Source organism: Heptranchias perlo, unplaced genomic scaffold (assembly GCF_035084215.1).
Source record: "Heptranchias perlo isolate sHepPer1 unplaced genomic scaffold, sHepPer1.hap1 HAP1_SCAFFOLD_60, whole genome shotgun sequence".
NCBI classification, from domain to species: Eukaryota; Metazoa; Chordata; class Chondrichthyes; order Hexanchiformes; family Hexanchidae; genus Heptranchias; species Heptranchias perlo.
This window is the reverse complement of record NW_027139623.1, coordinates 3,343,480-3,360,214: the sequence shown is the minus strand read 5'-3', so window position 1 is coordinate 3,360,214 and position 16,735 is coordinate 3,343,480. Positions and strand designations below refer to the sequence as shown.

Genomic DNA, 16,735 nt, shown 5'->3' with positions numbered 1-16,735 from the left:
GTGGTTTTGTGTTCAAAGATCACTTCACTGAAAACGCCTTGACGATCTGGGGCTACAGACGGACATGATGGTCAGGAAAAGACCAGTTGGTTCATCAATCACGCATCACATGCCCGGAGCATCGTGACCAGACACTTCCTACCGATACCACCCGCCCCACCCACCGGAAACATGTAATCTCCTGGGAGCGGCGACAAACTAGAAACAAATCCAGCGCCAATAAGGAGGGGAAATTCTGGGAAATTCCTCCCCGACTCCTTCAGGCGATCGAATCGAGTGCAGTGGATCACACTGACCATGTGTAGGTTAACTGTAAAACCACTCACCTTCTATATGATGCGATCTCTGCCTCAGTCAAGAACTGGTCCAGATCCATCCAGAAGGCAAAAAGACAGTCAGCACCCACCGCACCAGCCGGCAATGCATTCTCGAGACTCAGTACTCTCTGGGAAATGAAGAACCGCCAAACATCCAGGCTATTCCTACCTCTGTGTCGTCTGAACGCCCGTCCGCTGCTCCTCCCCGATCTGTGAAACTGGGAATAATCTATTTCTTCACTCAGAGGGTGGTGAACCTGTGGAATTCCCTGCCACAGAAGGCTGTGGAGGCCAAGTCACTGAATATATTTAAGAAAGACAGATTTCTACACAAAGAAGGCATCAAAGTGGATGGAGAGAGAGCGGGAATATCGTCTTGCGATGGAGGATCAGCCATTGCCGACTCGTGATCTGATTTTCTCTGTTATTATTACTGGGCCCGCTCTCCAGCCCCGGGATGGGAGCCATTTCAAAGGCGCATGCGTGCTTCCATTGAATTTTATCGTGTGCAGAGCGTTCGGTTTTTCTCGAGGTGAAGAAACCCTTTCCTGTCCTTGTGTGTGAAGGTGAGGTGAGAACAAGAGGATCTTTTCAAAATTCGAAACATAAAGCGTTTGGTGATGCCGGGGATTAAACCCGGGACCTCATACATGCAAAGCATGCGCTCTACCACTGAGCTACATCCCCTCACCGGAACTACTTCAAATTTAGAATAACAAAAGTGGGCTTCCCGCTCTTTCTCTCCCGGACAACGCGATGCCCAGTCATCACACGTGCTCACAATGTTCAACCTCTGCTTCAGTTCACGGGGTTTCTGCTCCTCTTTACTTTGAACTTTCCAAAAAAAAAGTCAGCGGAAATTAAAAAAAATACAATTGCCACTCCTCAGTGACGAGGCTGAAATCCAACCTCTGAATCAAAAAGTGAGATGGATGAATGACACAGCGTCAAACAAGAGCTGAGACTGCTCGCTCGACATTGCACTGACACACATTCCAGTCAGTCGGCGGCGGCTATGAGCTGAGCTGCTGAGGGGACCGTGAGATGAAGTCCTGCTCCGGGATAATTTAATGCTTGTGGAGCCTGAGAAGTTGGAACTCGCTGCGCTCAGAAAGCGTCATTCACCTTTCCGTGCGTCATTCTGATGAAAAAATATTTTTGGAGATGCTGGGGATTGAACCCAGAGCTTTCATACATACGAAACATGCGCTCCACCACTGAGCTATATCCCCAGACTGCAGCCGAGACTAACCAAGTAAAGAAGAACTGATTATGAGGCTACCCATGGTGGGTGTGAAACGTGATGGATTATTTCCAGTTTCAAAGATCGGGGAGGAGCAGCGGACAGGCGTTTTGACCACACAGAGGTAGCAATAGTCTGGATGTTCGGCGGTTCTTCTTTTCCCAGAGAGTACTGAGTCTCAGGAATGCATTGCCGGCTGGTGCGGTGGGTGCTGACTCTCGGCCATCTGGATGGATCTGGACCAGTCCTTGACTGAGGCAGAAGGTGAGTGGTTTTACAGTTAACCTACACATGGTCAGTGTGATCCACTGAACTCGATTCGATCGCCTGAGGGAGTCGAGGAGGAATTTCCCAGAATTTCCCTTCCTTCGTGGCCCTGGATTTTTTCCTGATTTGTAACCGCTCCCAGGAGATTACATGTTTCCGGTGGGTGGGGCGGGTGGTGTCGGTAGGAAGTGTCCAGTCACGATGCTCCGGGCATGTGGGACAGGATTGATAAACCAACTGGTCTTTTCCTGACCATCAGGTCCGTCTGTAACCCCAGATCGTCAAGGTGTTTTCAGTGAAGTGATCTTTAAACACAAAACCACACCAGCGGCAAATCTTGCATCCGTCGATGGTGAAATTATCCTCAATGCTGTCTGTGCCTCACCTTACCCTCCTCTGAAGCTGAGGGACTTGAAATATTCTTGCCGGCCTCTGCCACAATGTGCCTGAGCATTTCTAGTCCCGTCCAACCGTCAGCAAAGTGACTGATAACGGGAGCGTTCGAAAAAGGTGCCCTGAAATCGGAAGGATGGTAACAGCACAGCCAAAGGAGACTCTCCCCCTCTCCCAGCATTTCTTCTCAACGCCCCCTTTCTCATTACTCTGAGTGCCGAGGCCGGTTTCTTCCGTTCACCCACAATTATATCAGGTCCACAAACTTCATGTTTAATTATCTGGTTGGAGCAAAAATGGAGATGAATTGAAGCCCGAAATAAAACCTTATGTTGCCTCACAAAATAAAGGAGATCAGCTCTTCGTTAAATCGCTTTCCTATCTGGGGATGGAGCTCAGTGGTGGAGCGCGTGGTTCGCATATATGAGGTCCGGGGTTCAATCCCCAGCATCATCCAAGGCTATTTTTTCACCAGAATTACCCACAGAAGGGCGAATCTTGATTTCAGTGTGCCGCGAATTCTCACCTCTGAGGCTCCACAAGCATTAAATTGCCCCTAAGCAGGATTTCATCTCACGGTCTGCTCAGCAGCTCAGCTCACAGCAGCCGCCGACTGATCGGAATGTGTGACGGTGCAATGTCCAGCGAGCAGTTGGAAGAACAGCGACCTGAAACAGAAATGCTGGTCGGCACAGCCCGAGGAGACTCGCCTCTCTCCCAGACTTTCTTCGCAACGCTCCCTTTCTCATTTCTCTGAGTGACGAGACCTGGTTTCTTCTGTTAACCCAGCGGGTACGGTAGAATAGTGGTTAGTTTACTGGACGAATAATCCAGAGTCCTGGACTAATAATCCCGCCACGGCAGCCTGGGTATTCAATTTCAATTAATTAAAAATTGAATTAATTAAATAAAATCTGGAATTAAAATACTAGTATCAGGTCCGCACACCTCAGGTATCTCCTATGCTTAAAAGCGGAAATGCTTTTCAGCAGAGTGAATCCTCGGGTGGCCTCAGGAAAGTGAGGCACTCAGTCCTTTGACACTTGGTTAGAGGTCGTTATTATCTGGTGATGGAGCTCAGATGATAAACGGCAGGCTTCGCGTGTGTGAGGTCTCAGGTTCGATGCCCAAACACTTCACATTTTGAATTCTGGTCAGTCCGCGGCTGTGATGAGCTGAGCGGCTGAGGGGACCGTGAGATGAAGTCCTGCTCCGGGACAATTGAATGTTCATGGAGCCTCAGAAGTTGGAACTCGCTGCGCTCAGAAAGGGAAATTCGCCTTTCCGTGCGTAATTCTGATGCAAAAATAGCGTTGGAGATGCTGGGGTTTGAACCCAGGACCACATACATGCGAAGCATGCGCTCTATCACTGAGCTACATCCCCAGATGAAATAAACCGCTACGCAAGGAAAGAAGAACTGATCGTTCTCATTTTATGAGAGCGTCTAAGGTGGGTCTGCCACGTGATAGATTATTTGCAGTTTCAAAGATTGGGGAGGAGCAGGGAACAGGCGTTCAGACCACACAGAGGGAAGAATAGTCTGGATGTTCGGCGGTTCTTCATTTCCCAGAGAGCAGTGAGTCTCTGGAATGCATTGCCGGCTGGTGTGGTGGTTGCTGACTCTCTTTCTGCTTTCTTGAGGGATCTGGATCTGTTCTTGACTGGGTCAGAGATCGCATCTTATGGAAGGTGAGTGGTTTTACAGTTAACCTGCACATGGTCACTGTCATGTCCTGGACTGGTTTCGATCGCCTCAAGATGTCAGGAAGGAACTTTCCAGAAATTGGCCCTGTATTTTTTCTGGTTTGCAACCGCTCCCAGAAGATTACATGTTTCAGGTGGGTGGGGCGGGTGGTGTCGGAAGGAAGTGTCCAGTCACGATGCTCCGGGCATGTGGGACAGGATTGGTGAACCAGCTGGTCTTTTCCTGACCATCATGTCCGTCAGTAACCTCAGCTCGTCAAGGAGTTTTTTGTGAAGTGATCTTTAAACACAAACTCACACCTGGCCCTTTATAGTGAAATGAGACTCAATGCTCTCCACGCCTCACCTTGCCCTCCTCTGAAGCGGGAGGACTCGAAATATTCTTGCCGGCCTCTGCTACAATGTTCCTGAGCATTTCTAGTCCCGTCCAACCGTAAGGAAAGTGACTGATAACGGGAGCGTTCAAAAAATGCGCCCTGAAATAGGAAGGGTGGTTACAGCACAGTTCAAGGAGTCTCTCCCCACTTTCCCAGCCTTTCTTCTCAACTCCACCTTTCTCATTAGACTAAGTGCCGAGGCCTGGTTTCTTCCGTTCACCCACAGTTGTATCAGGTCCGCATACTTCACCTTTAATTGTCTGGTTGCAGCAGAAAACTAGACGATTTTAAGCCCAGTATAAAAAGTGTCAGCACCCACCACACCAACCGGCAATGCATTCCAGAGACTCCCTACTCGCTGGGAAATGAAGAACCGCCTAACATCCAGACTATTCTTACCTCTGTGTGGTCGAAACGACTGTTCCCCGCTCCTCCCCAATCTGTGGAACTGGAAATAATCTATCACGTGGCAGACCCGCCTTGGGTGGTCTCATAAAATCAGTTCTTCTTTCCTTGGGTAGCGATTTACTTTATTTGGGGATGGAGCTCAGTGGTAGAGCGCATGCTTCGCATGTATGAGGTCCTGGTTTCAGTCCCCAGCATCTCCAAAGATATTTTTTCATCAGAATTACGCACGGAAAGTTGAATTCCGCTTTCTGAGCGCAGCGAGTTCCAACTTCTGAGGCTCCACAAGCATTGAGTTGTCCCGGAGCAGGACTTCATCTCACGGCCCCTTCAGCAGCTCAGCTCATCGCCGCCGCCGACTGACTGGAATGTGTGACAGTGCAATGTCGAGCGAGCAGTCCCAGCTCTTGTTTGACGCTGTGTCATTCATCCATCTCACTTTATGATTCAGAGGTTGGATGTCAGCCTCGTCACTGACTATTGGCAATTGTATTTTTTTATTTCCGCTGAATTTTTTTTTGGAAATTTCGAAGTAAAGAGGAGCAGAAACCCCGTGAACTGAAGCAAAGGTTGAATATTGTGAGCACGTGGAACGACTGGGCATCGCATTGTCCGGGAGAGACCGACCGGAAAGCCCACTTTTTATTCTAAAGTGGAGGGGCTTTTTCCGTGGGGATGTAGCTCAGTGGAAGAGCGCATGCTTTGCATGTATGAGGTCCCGGGTTCAATCCCCGGCATCTCCAAACGCTTTATGGTTCGAATTTTGAAAGGACCCTCTTGTCCTCACCTCACCTTCACACACAAGGACAGGAAAAGGTTTCTTCACCTCGAGAAAAACCGAACGCTCTGCACACGATAAAATTCAATGGAAGCACGCACGCGCCTTTGAAATGGCTCCCATCCCGGGGCTGGAGAGCGGGCCCAGTAATAATAACAGAGAAAATAGGATCACAAGTCGGCTCATCGACCCTGCTCCGCCATGAAATGTGATTATGGCTGATCCTCTCTCTCAATCCCACATTCCCGCTCTCGCTCCATACGCTTTGATGCCTTCTTTGTGCAGAAATCTGTCTTTCTTAAATATATTCAGTGACTTGGCCTCCACAGCCGACTGTGGTAAAGAATTCCACAGGTTCACCACCCTCTGAGTGAAGAAATAGATTATTCCCAGTTTCACAGATCGGGGAGGAGCAGCGGACAGGCGTTCAGACGACACAGAGGTAGGAATTGGCTGGATGTTAGGCGGTTCTTCATTTCCCAGAGAGTACTGAGTCTCTGGAATGCATTGCAGGCTGGTGTGGTGGGTGCTGACTCTCTCTTTGCCTTCTGGATGGATCTGGACCAGTTCTTGACTGGGGCAGAGATCGCATCATACAGAAGGTGAGTGGTTTTACAGTTAACCTACACATGGTCAGTGTGATCCACTGAACTCGATTCGATCGCCTGAGGGATTCGGGGAGGAATTTCCCAGAATTTCCCCTCCTTATTGGCGCTGGATTTGTTTCTAGTTTGTCGCCGCTCCCAGGAGATTACATGTTTCCGGTGGGACGGGCGGGTGGTGTCGGTAGGGAGTGTCCGGTCACGATGCTCCAGGCATGTGGGGCAGGATTGATGAACCAACTGGTCTTTTCCTGACCATCATGTCCGTCTGTAACCCCAGATCGTCAAGGTGTTTTCAGTGAAGTGATCTTTAAACACAAAATCACACCTGAGGCAAGTCCTGCATCCGTCTATAGTGAAATTATCCTCAATGCTGTCTGTGTCTCACCTTACCCTCCTCTGAAGCTCGGGGACTCGAAATATTCTTGTCGGCCTCTGCCACAATGTGTCTGAGGATTTCTAGTCCCGTCCAACCGTAAGCAAAGTGACTGATAACGGGAGCGTTCGAAAAATGTGCCCTGAAATCGGAAGGATGGTTTCAGCACATCCAAAGGAGACTCTCCCCCTCTCCCAGCCTTTCTTCTCAATGCCCCCTTTCTCATTGCTCTGAGTGCCGAGGTCTGGTTTCTTCCGTTCACCCACAATTACATCAGGTCCGCAAACTTCATGTTTAATTGTCTGGTTGGAACTGAAAAGGAGATGAATTGAAGCCCCCCAAAAAACCTTATGTGGCCTCATAAAATGAAGGCGATCAGCTCTTCGTTGGAATCCACCCCTATCTGGGGATGTAACTCAGTGGGAGAGCGCGTGCTTTGCATGTATAAGGTCCTGGGTTCAATCCCCAGCATCTCCAAAGCTATTTTTTCACCAGAATTCCCCACAGAAAGGCGAATCTTGGTTTCGGTGTGCCGCGAATTCCAACCTCTGAGGCTCCACAAGCATTGAATTGCCCCTGAGCAGGATTTCATCTCACGGTCTCCTCAGCAGCTCAGCTCAAAACAGCCACCGACTGATCGGAATGTGTGACGGTGCAATGTCCAGCGAGCAGTTCGAAGAACGGCGACATGAAACAGAAATCTTCGTCGACACAGCCCGAGGAGACTCTCCTCTCTCCCAGACTTTCTTCGCAACGCTCCCTTTCTCATTTCTCTGAGTGACGAGACCTGGTTTCTTCTGTTCAGCCACCGGGTTCGGTGGTATAGTTCGGTTACTGGACTAGTAATCCCGAGACCTGACCTAATAATCTGGCGTCATGAATTCAAATCCCGCCACGGCAACTGGGGAATTCAATTTCAACTAATTAAAAATTGAATTAATTAAATAAAATCTGGAATTAAAATACTAGTATCAGGTCCGCATACCTCAAGTATCTGAAAAGAGGAAATGCTTTTTAGCAGATTAAGTCCTCGGGTTTCTTTGAGAAAGTGAGGCACTCAGTCCTTTTACACTTGGTTTGAGGTCGTTATTATCTGGTGATGGAGCTCAGTGATAAACCGCATGCTTCGCGTGTATGAGGTCTCAGGTTCTATGCCCAAACACTTTACCTTTTGAATTCTGGTCAGTCGGCGGCTGTTATGAGCTGAGCTGCTGAGGGGACCGTGAGATGAAGTCCTGCTCCGGGACAATTGAATGTTTGTCTCAGAAGTTGGAACTCGCTTCCCTCTGAGAGCACGATTCTTCTTTCTGTGGGACATTCTGGTGAAAATAAATGTTGGAGATGTTAGATATTGAACCCAGAAATATATACACGCAAAGCAGGCGCTATACCACTGAGCTACAACCCCGAATCCAATAGAACTATAACCAAGGGTATAAGGACTGAGTGTTCACTGTCTGAAGACCACCCATTGATTTACTGGGCTTAAAATCATCTCCTCTTGCGCTCCAAGCGGACAACAGCCACGTCGTCCCGTAGCGGACGGTTGGACGGGACTAGAAATTCTCAGGCACATTGTAGCAGAGGCCTGCAATAATATTTCGAGCCCTTGAGCTTCAGAGGAGAATAACGTGAGACACAGAGACATTGAGTCTCGTTTCACTAAAGACAGACGCAGGACATGCCCCAGGCGTGGGTTTGTGTGACGATCGCTTCATTGAAAATACCTTGACGAGCTGGGGACGCACACGAACAAACGGAAATGACGGGCAGTGAAAGACCAGCTGGTCCATCAAGCCTGCCCCTCACTCGGGATGGCTGGAGCATCATTACTGACACTGACTCCCCCTCCCCCCGCCCGCAGCCATGGAATCTCCCGGAAGAGGCAAAGATCCTGAGAAAAAATCCTGTGCCTTTAGGGCATGGAATACACTGGAAAATTCATCCCCGATCCCCTCAAGTGATCGAAATCAGTCCAGGAGATCATATGGATCAGAAGCACGTTAATAGTAAATCCTCTTACTTTTTATATGTTGCGACCTCTTCCCCAGCCAAAAACCGGTCCAGTTCCCTGGAGAAGGCAGACAGAGAGTCAGCACCCACTACATCAGCCAGCAACGCATTGCAGAGGCTCACTACTCACTGGGAAAAGAAGAGCCGCCTCTCCTCATTCTTCCTGCCAAAATGATTCACTTCACACTTCTGTGACTCTATTTCATCTGCCATGTATTTCCCATTTCGCCAGTCTGTCCATGTCCTCCTGAAGACTGTTACTATCCTCCACATTATTTACTACTTTTGCGAGTTTTGTGTCATCTGCAAACTTTGAAATGATACCCTCTATATCCAAGTCCAGGTCATTAATATATATCATATCGAGCAGTGGTCCTAATACTGACCCCTGGGGAACACCACTGTATACTTCTTTTCCAGTCTGAAAAAACACCATTCACCATTACTCTCTGCTTTCTGTCTCCTAGTCAATTTTGTATCCGCGCTGCCACTGTCCGTTTAATCCTATGGGTGACTACTGTTAGATCCGTGGGTTAAACTATCGCATAGTTAGATATTGGGCAGTGCAGAACACGAATATCCAGTTCAGATTATATGGGGAATTACTGTCACATCCCTGGGTTATACTGTGTTATTATTAGTTATGTGGCAGTCCAGAAACACGAATGTACAGTTCAGTTTAAAAAGGAATCTGTTGATGCATCCTTGCGTTAGACTGTCGTATTGTTAGAAAGTGGACAGTGCAGAATATGATTATGTAGTTCAGATTACACGGGGGAACTATAATTACATCCCTGGGTGACACGGTCGTGTTGTGAGATATTGGATAGTGCAGAAACACGAATATTCAGGCCAGAATAGAGGGAGAACTATTGTTACATCCCTGTGTTACACTGTCGTGTTGTGAGATATTGGATAGTGCAGAAACACGAATATTCAGGCCAGATTAAAAGCGGAACTATTGTTACATTCGTGGATTACATTATAGTATTGTGAGGTATTGGAGAGTGCAGAAACATGAATATCCTGTTCAGATTATAAAGGGATACTATTGTTACATTAATGGGCTACACTATCATGTTGTTAGGTATTCGGTAGTGCAGAAACATGAATGTTCAGCTCAGATTATAAGGAGGGAACTATTGTTACAGCCCTGGCTTACACTGTCATATTGTTAGATATTCGACAGTGCAGAAACATGAATATCCAGTTCCAATCATAAGGGGAACTATTGTTACATCCTTGAATTACACGATCATATTGTTAGACATTGGGCAGTGCAGGAACATGAATATCCAGTTTAGATTAGAAGGGGGAACTATTGTTACATCCTTGAATTACACGGTCATATTGTTAGACATTGGGCAGTGCAGGAACATGAATATCCAGTTTAGATTAGAAGGGGGAACTATTGTTACATCCCTGGGTTACACCGTCATATTGTTAGACACGGGGCAGCACACCAGCCTCCAGGATCATTCAAGCACGTCACAAATCACAATCTAGGAGAAACATGAAGCTTAGAGGATTACAGAACAGGGGCCCATCGTGTCAGTGCCAGTTCATGGTTAAAGCAATTCAAAATGTATGCAATGGCAAACTTTCTCCCAAGTGCCCTTTATCTTCATCAATTTCAAATATGTATTCAATTTTCTCTTAAATGATACAATGGTAAAAATTGCTATTGTACCTTTTCTGGTTATTCCATTCCCGATGGTAAAATATTCCATGCTCCAAAAAATCTCTGCGTGAAGAATTTAAAATTAAACTCTTTCATGATGAGCTGGAATTCTTGACCTCTTGTCACTGATACTAACAACAAGAGGATACAGTAATTCTCTATTACTATATCACTGATCCTCACAACCAGAGGATACAGTAATTCTCTATTACTCGATCACTGATCCTCACAACCAGAAGATACAGTAATTCTCTATTTCTCTATCACTGATCCTCACAACCAGAGGATACAGTAATTCTCTATTACTATATCACTGATCCTCACAACCAGAGGATACAGTAATTCTCTATTACTCGATCACTGATCCTCACAACCAGAAGATACAGTAATTCTCTATTACTCGATCACTGATCCTCACAACCAGAGGATACAGTAATTCTCTATTACTCGATCACTGATCCTCACAACCAGAAGATACAGTAATTCTCTATTACTCTATCACTGATCCTCACAACCAGAGGATACAGTAATTCTCTATTACTCTATCACTGATCCTTATACCAGAGGATACAGGAATTCCCGATTACTCTATCACTGATCCACATATCAGAGGATACAGTAATTCTCTATTATTCCATCACTGATCCACATACCAGAGGATACAGTAATTCTCTATTATTCTATCACTGATCCTCGCAACCAGAGGATACAGTAATTCTCTATTACTCTATCACTGATCCTCACAACCAGAGGATACAGTAATTCTCTATTACTCTATCAAACAACTTCATGATTTGAAATTTAAGTTTCCTCTCCTCCATTTCCACAGAAAAAATCCCGGAATTTCACGTCTTCACTCATACAGCTTCCCTTCCGTTGCCTCGTTCGAGATAATCAACATTGTGCTTTCTATGGGTTGAGTGCAGTTTCTATAATGGCCGTCAAAACTGCAAACTGTACTCTGGATCTACGGGCTTTAACCAAAGAGAGTCACTCATAAAGCTGCATCATATTAAAAGAGTAGGAATAAATCGTCTTTTGAAACGGAACGTATGAATAAATGGGTCTTTTTCGGGGTGGCAGGCGGTGACTAGTGGGATACCCCAGGGATCAGTGCTTAGGCCCCAACTATTCACAATATATATCAATGATTTGGATGAGGAAACCAAATGTAATATTTCCAAGTTTTCTGACGACACAAAACTTGGTGGGATTGTGAGTTGTGAGGAGGATGCAAAGAGGCGTCAAGGCGATGTAGGCAAGTTGAATGAATGTGCAAATACATGGCAGATGCAATATAACGTGGCAGAAAGAAAAATAGAAAGGCACAGTATTATTTAAATGATGATAAATTGGGAAATGTTGATGTACAAAGGGACATGGGTGTCCTTGTACAACAGTCACTGAAAGCAAACATGCAGGTGCAGCAAGCAGTTCGGAAGGCGAATGGTATGTTGGCCTTCATTGCAAGAGGATTTGAGTACAGGAGCGAGGATGTCTTACTGCAGTTTTACCCGTCCTTGGTGAGACCACACCTGGAGTATACTGTGCAGTTTTGGTTTCCTTACCTAAGAAAGGATATACTTGCCATAGAGGGAGTGCAGAGAAGGTTCACCAGACTGGTTCCTGGGATGGCAGGACCGTCGCATGAGGAGAGATTTGGTGAACTAGGCCTGTATTCACGAGCGTTTCGAAGAATGAGAGGGGATCTCATTGAAAGGTATGAAGTTCTGATTGAATGCAGGGAGGATGTTTCCTCTGGCTGAGGGGTCACAGTCTCAGGATACGGGGTAGGACATTTAGGACTGAGATGAGGAGAAATTTATTCACTCAGAGGCTGGTGAACATGCAGAATTCTCTACCACAGAAGGCTGTGGAGGCCAAGTCACTGAATATATTAAAGAAGGAGCTCGATAGATTTCTAGACACAAAAGGCATCAAGGGGTATGGGGAGAGAGCGGGTATATGGTATTGAGAGAGAGGATCAGCCATGATCATATTGAATGGCGGAGCAGGCTCGAAGGGCCCAATGGCCTACTCCTGCTCCTGTTTTCTATGTTTATATGTTCCTATCAGCCCGAGCCAGAAGTAAACCAGGTTTTACCAAAGAGAGAAAAGGCAAATAACTAATAAACCTTCACCCTGGTCACTGTAACTGGTCTCATTATACATAGACGACTCCCTAAAGGCTGCCTCCGCAGTCCATTTGTCCCATTTTTGACAGCCCTGCCTTCAGCGATATCCATGCACTAGAATGCCCTTTATTGCAATGCGATGGTTGTAGATAAACCGAGTTATGTTGTTCGAACAATACAGTGTCCAGAAGTAATGGCCAATGTTAATTTATCTCGACAAGTCCGTCTATTATATAAATCTTTTTCTGGTACAAAAATATTAGCCCAGAAATTACATTTGTTCATTCAGTGGACAACTAATGAACACAGTCCAATGAAAGTTAACAACAACTCGCATTCACAGACCGCCTTTAATGTAATAAACATTCCCAGGGGGCTTCACGGAGGGGTGGGTAAAAACGGGCACTAAAGGCATAAGAAGATATCAGGAGGACTGGTGAAAAAACCTTGGTCAAAGAGTGGGTGTAAGGAGGGTGTAAAAGGAGGAGAAGCAAATGGACAGACGGAGGGAATAAGTTTGGTTTTTGAAAGTAGAATTTAGTTGTCTGAAGGAATGGCCGCCAATGGTGAGATGAAGAGAGTGGAGGATGGTAAAATATAACAATAACTCCTTGTATTTATACAGCGGATTTAACATAGATTAATATCCTAAGGCGATTTACTGAAGTATAATCGGACAAAAATGGACCCCCGGCCAAAGAAGGAGATATTAGGAGGGATAATAAAATCATGAAGCAAGGGATTAGTAATGTTGGTTAAGGGATAAATATTATCCAGGAAAGCAGGATAACTCCCCTGTTCTTTTTCCAATACTTCAGTGGAATCTTTTACATCTACTTGAGAGGGCAGATAGGTTTTCCGTTTAACATGTCCTAAGAAAGTGAACACCTGCGACAGTCCAGTGCTCACTCAGTGATGCACTGCAATGTCAGCCTGAATTATGTGTTCAAGTCTCTGTGACTGAACTCATAACCTTCTAACTCAGAAGCGAGACTGCTGCCAGTGAACCACGGCTGAAACCTGAAAGGTGGAGAGGGAGATCGAGTGGCATAGAGTGGGAATCCTGGAGCGTGGATATGGCTGAAGGCACGGCTGTCAAAAGTAGGGCAAATGGACTGAGGCTGCACAAGCGGCCACAGGTGGAGGAGCAGAGTCTTTGGCAGGGGCTGCGGGGCTGGATGAGGTTACAGAGATAGGGAGGGGTGAGGCCCCGGTGGATTTAAGTGTAAGAAAGAATAAAAATAAACTACAGGCTTAGGAGACTGGAAGCCATTGAGAATTTGGATGATTAGTGATGGACTCTCCAATCAAAAAGAGAGGAGAATGGATGAAATCAGTCGAAATGATGTGGAGATTGTGGGGTCAAAGATCATGACTTCCCAATTTTTTACTGGCTGAATTCGTGGCTCATCTAAACAGAATGTCGCTCTGACAACACAAAGAAGTTGGAAGTCCAGCTGAAAACTGGTCCATGTCTGTGGACAATGTCACCAAAGGGCAGCATGTAGATGAGGAAGAGGAGGGAGCAAAGGATTGAACCTTTAGAGACATCAGATATAACGGTGATAGGGTGGGAAGAGAAGCTTCTCCTGGCTATGATCAGATAGGTGAGTGGAAACAAGCGAGGGTAGTCCCACCAAAAGAGGCCAACGATCGATGAATGAGGAGGTGACGGGTGGGTTTCCTGTAGGTGTTGAGGAGAGGGCGGAGATTGGGAGAGGTGGGCCATGGATGAAAATGTGAACTATTGGGCGATCAGGAACTAGGAGTCAGTGAGGGTCAGTGAGGCCGAGCAGGACCTGCTGCTGGTTGGAAGGTGGAGGGTGGCTGGCCGTCAGGAGTGAACTGGAGGAATGGGGTCTGGAGGGGACAGAGGCATTGATGAGGGTTTCAATGACAATTGGCTGAGGAATGAATGAAGGCGGGTGAGGGAAGCGGGGTTTACACCGGACCAATGTACTGGAGCCATCAACCAATGTAAAATAAACGGGTAAACATCTGCAGTAAAATAACGGAGAGAGGAATGGCAATAAAGCTCGTTCAGTGTCCAACCCCCAATATCACCCACTGTCATTTCTCGGCTACAATCCTCAACGTGCCCTTTAATTGTCCCTGTGCCAGAGACACAAAATTCATATTTTGACCGAGAATCTGCAGGAACAGTGAAACGGGTCTGTTTGTGCCCCTGGATTCAGTGTACATTCAGAGAAATCGGTAAAATTTATAGATGAATCGTCAGGAGTGAACATGATCAATACAATTATATGAAAACTGTAAATGTAGCCGCTCATTGTTGTTGGACCAGTCCTTTCTGAGCACAGCTTTTAACTTTATTCCTGAGAGAGGTCTCATTAAGATAATGTTCTGGACATTGAGATGTTTGCGATATATCCACGTCATTATTTACATTGGAGACAAAGCTGCTGATGCAATGTATTTGTTTCGGCGACTGTAAGTAATAGCAATGATCCAGGGTATAACCGTTTCAGTGGAGATTCATCCTCTGTATAAATCAGGGCTTGTTGCAATGTATCAGTTCAGAGTGCCTGCCCCAGCTGCGGTTTTCAGTTCAACAGAAGTCACTGCTTCTCACAGAAATGGGATATTCAGCAATTTTTCAGATTGAACGCATTTACTATCCTGTTCTTGCAGCCATTGGAGTTCCAGGTAAGCCGTTATCTCATCTGTGAATATTGTAAATCGGTGTTAACTGTGCTGCTGTACTTGGTTAATTATTTTTTCTCCCACCATATTTTACGCAGCCAGCCGTTCTCTTATTTCAGTTGAATGATAGATTGTTTAAAGTCTCTGCTCTTTTGGTCTTGTCGGAGCTGCATTATATCTGTAATGAACATTGTATTTCCAACCCTGGCACTGTTACTGAACTCTTCTTTGTACTCAATATACTGTTGATTAATGGTATGTCCTTAACTTCAAAACGTTCAGTCTTGTAACAGCTGAATTATATCTGTTATGATCTTTACATATCCAACACAGTCATTGTTACTGGATTATTCTCTGCACTGAATTTATTGTGGAATAACGGTCCATCCTTCGGTCCTGTAGCAATTGCATTATTTCTGCCGTGAACACTGTTTATCCAACCCTGGCATTGTTACTGGATTATTCTCTGTACTGAATGCATTGGAATCAGGTGTGTGGGTTAAGAGATGGTATCAGACCATCAGGAACTGGAACAGTTTCATGTTGTGAAATATATTTCCATAAATGTGTTTTCAGTGATTGATAATGAGACAGCTCACGGTCTCAGTGTTACAAGGAGGCAGCGCAATGTCCTCCCTCCACAATAACATGGTTCAGTTTAACTGGGATTTCAATCTACTTATTGGTTCTCACTGTTATGAAATATTTCGTTATGTGTGTGTCTGTCACAGCTCCAGAAGTCTGGCTGCTGAACTGAGTTTGCTGCTGATTCTTTCACATCTCATTCTCTGCTTCACTGTGGATGAATTCACTGTAAAATGCAATGTTTTGAAGTTATGTTGTATCAGTTTGAACTTTATCTGTTGGAATCAGGAGCCTTTCTATTTATCTGTAGATGATAAGTTGCAGCGGTGATGTTGGTGTTTTGTTAATTGAACAATGCCGCCATCTAACGCTGTACTTTGTAATTACAGGAGAAGGAATTTCAATCATTGTGAGGTGTGTCTGGAACAGGCATTCGATTCTGTTTATTCCATACATTGTAGATGAAGTGAACAGTGCAGGTGAACAGGTGGCGACTTGGATGGTCTGAAGAAACATTCACAGAGACTTCACCATTTAACAAACTGACACTAAGAATAGGATCGTTGGAACACGGGGCTGGTGAAGAGAAAGCAGGCGCAGGATGTTAGGATTTACTCGGATGTGAAAAGCGGCATAGAGAGAGAGTAGAGAGAGTGCGGAGAGCTGGAGATGGGCGTTAGAGAACGCGAATGAGATGGAAAACGAAAGGGGGAGAGAAGGATCGAGAGGAATAGAGAGAGACAGAGAGAGACGCATGGAGAATGAGGGAGAGAGAGAGAGATACACACAAACAGAATGGGACAGAGGGGGAGAGAGACAGAGCGACAGCGATGTGAATAATTCACCGGAATGAATTACTGAAACATCCAGTACAATTATGAAAATGAAATGTGAATTGAAGGTGTTATTATGATGTTGTCAGATTGTGAGAGTTTTATTGTACTCTCTCCGGGTGTGTTTATCACTATCAGGTCCTCAGTCTGTTTATGTGAATATTCCGTTCACTTGTTTACTGACTGAATAAATAAACAAAACTGAAATGTATTTTATGAATAAAATCAGTGATTTCTTGATAGCATTGAATTATTAGGATGCTGTATTCTAGAAGCCATGTGTCAGCTTCAAAGAACGAGGTTAATTTAATAATTGGATTTTATTTTAATTTTAATTGAATGTGCGAAGTGAATTTATT

General features: G+C 45.5%; 4 non-coding genes and 1 pseudogene across 4 annotated transcripts; 3 read left to right on the top strand and 2 right to left on the bottom strand.

Moving 5' to 3' along the window:
- Positions 1-16,735, top strand: part of LOC137316688 (zinc finger protein 585A-like) — a 188,808-nt pseudogene that overhangs the window by 122,237 nt on the left and 49,836 nt on the right.
- On the bottom strand, positions 933-1,004 carry trnaa-ugc (transfer RNA alanine (anticodon UGC)). The gene has a single exon. It is a non-coding gene; the product is annotated as a tRNA-Ala (tRNA).
- On the bottom strand, positions 3,535-3,606 carry trnaa-cgc (transfer RNA alanine (anticodon CGC)). Its single transcript has one exon. It is a non-coding gene; the product is annotated as a tRNA-Ala (tRNA).
- On the top strand, positions 5,381-5,452 carry trnaa-ugc (transfer RNA alanine (anticodon UGC)). Its single transcript has one exon. It is a non-coding gene; the product is annotated as a tRNA-Ala (tRNA).
- trnaa-ugc (transfer RNA alanine (anticodon UGC)) lies at positions 6,871-6,942 on the top strand. Its single transcript has one exon. It is a non-coding gene; the product is annotated as a tRNA-Ala (tRNA).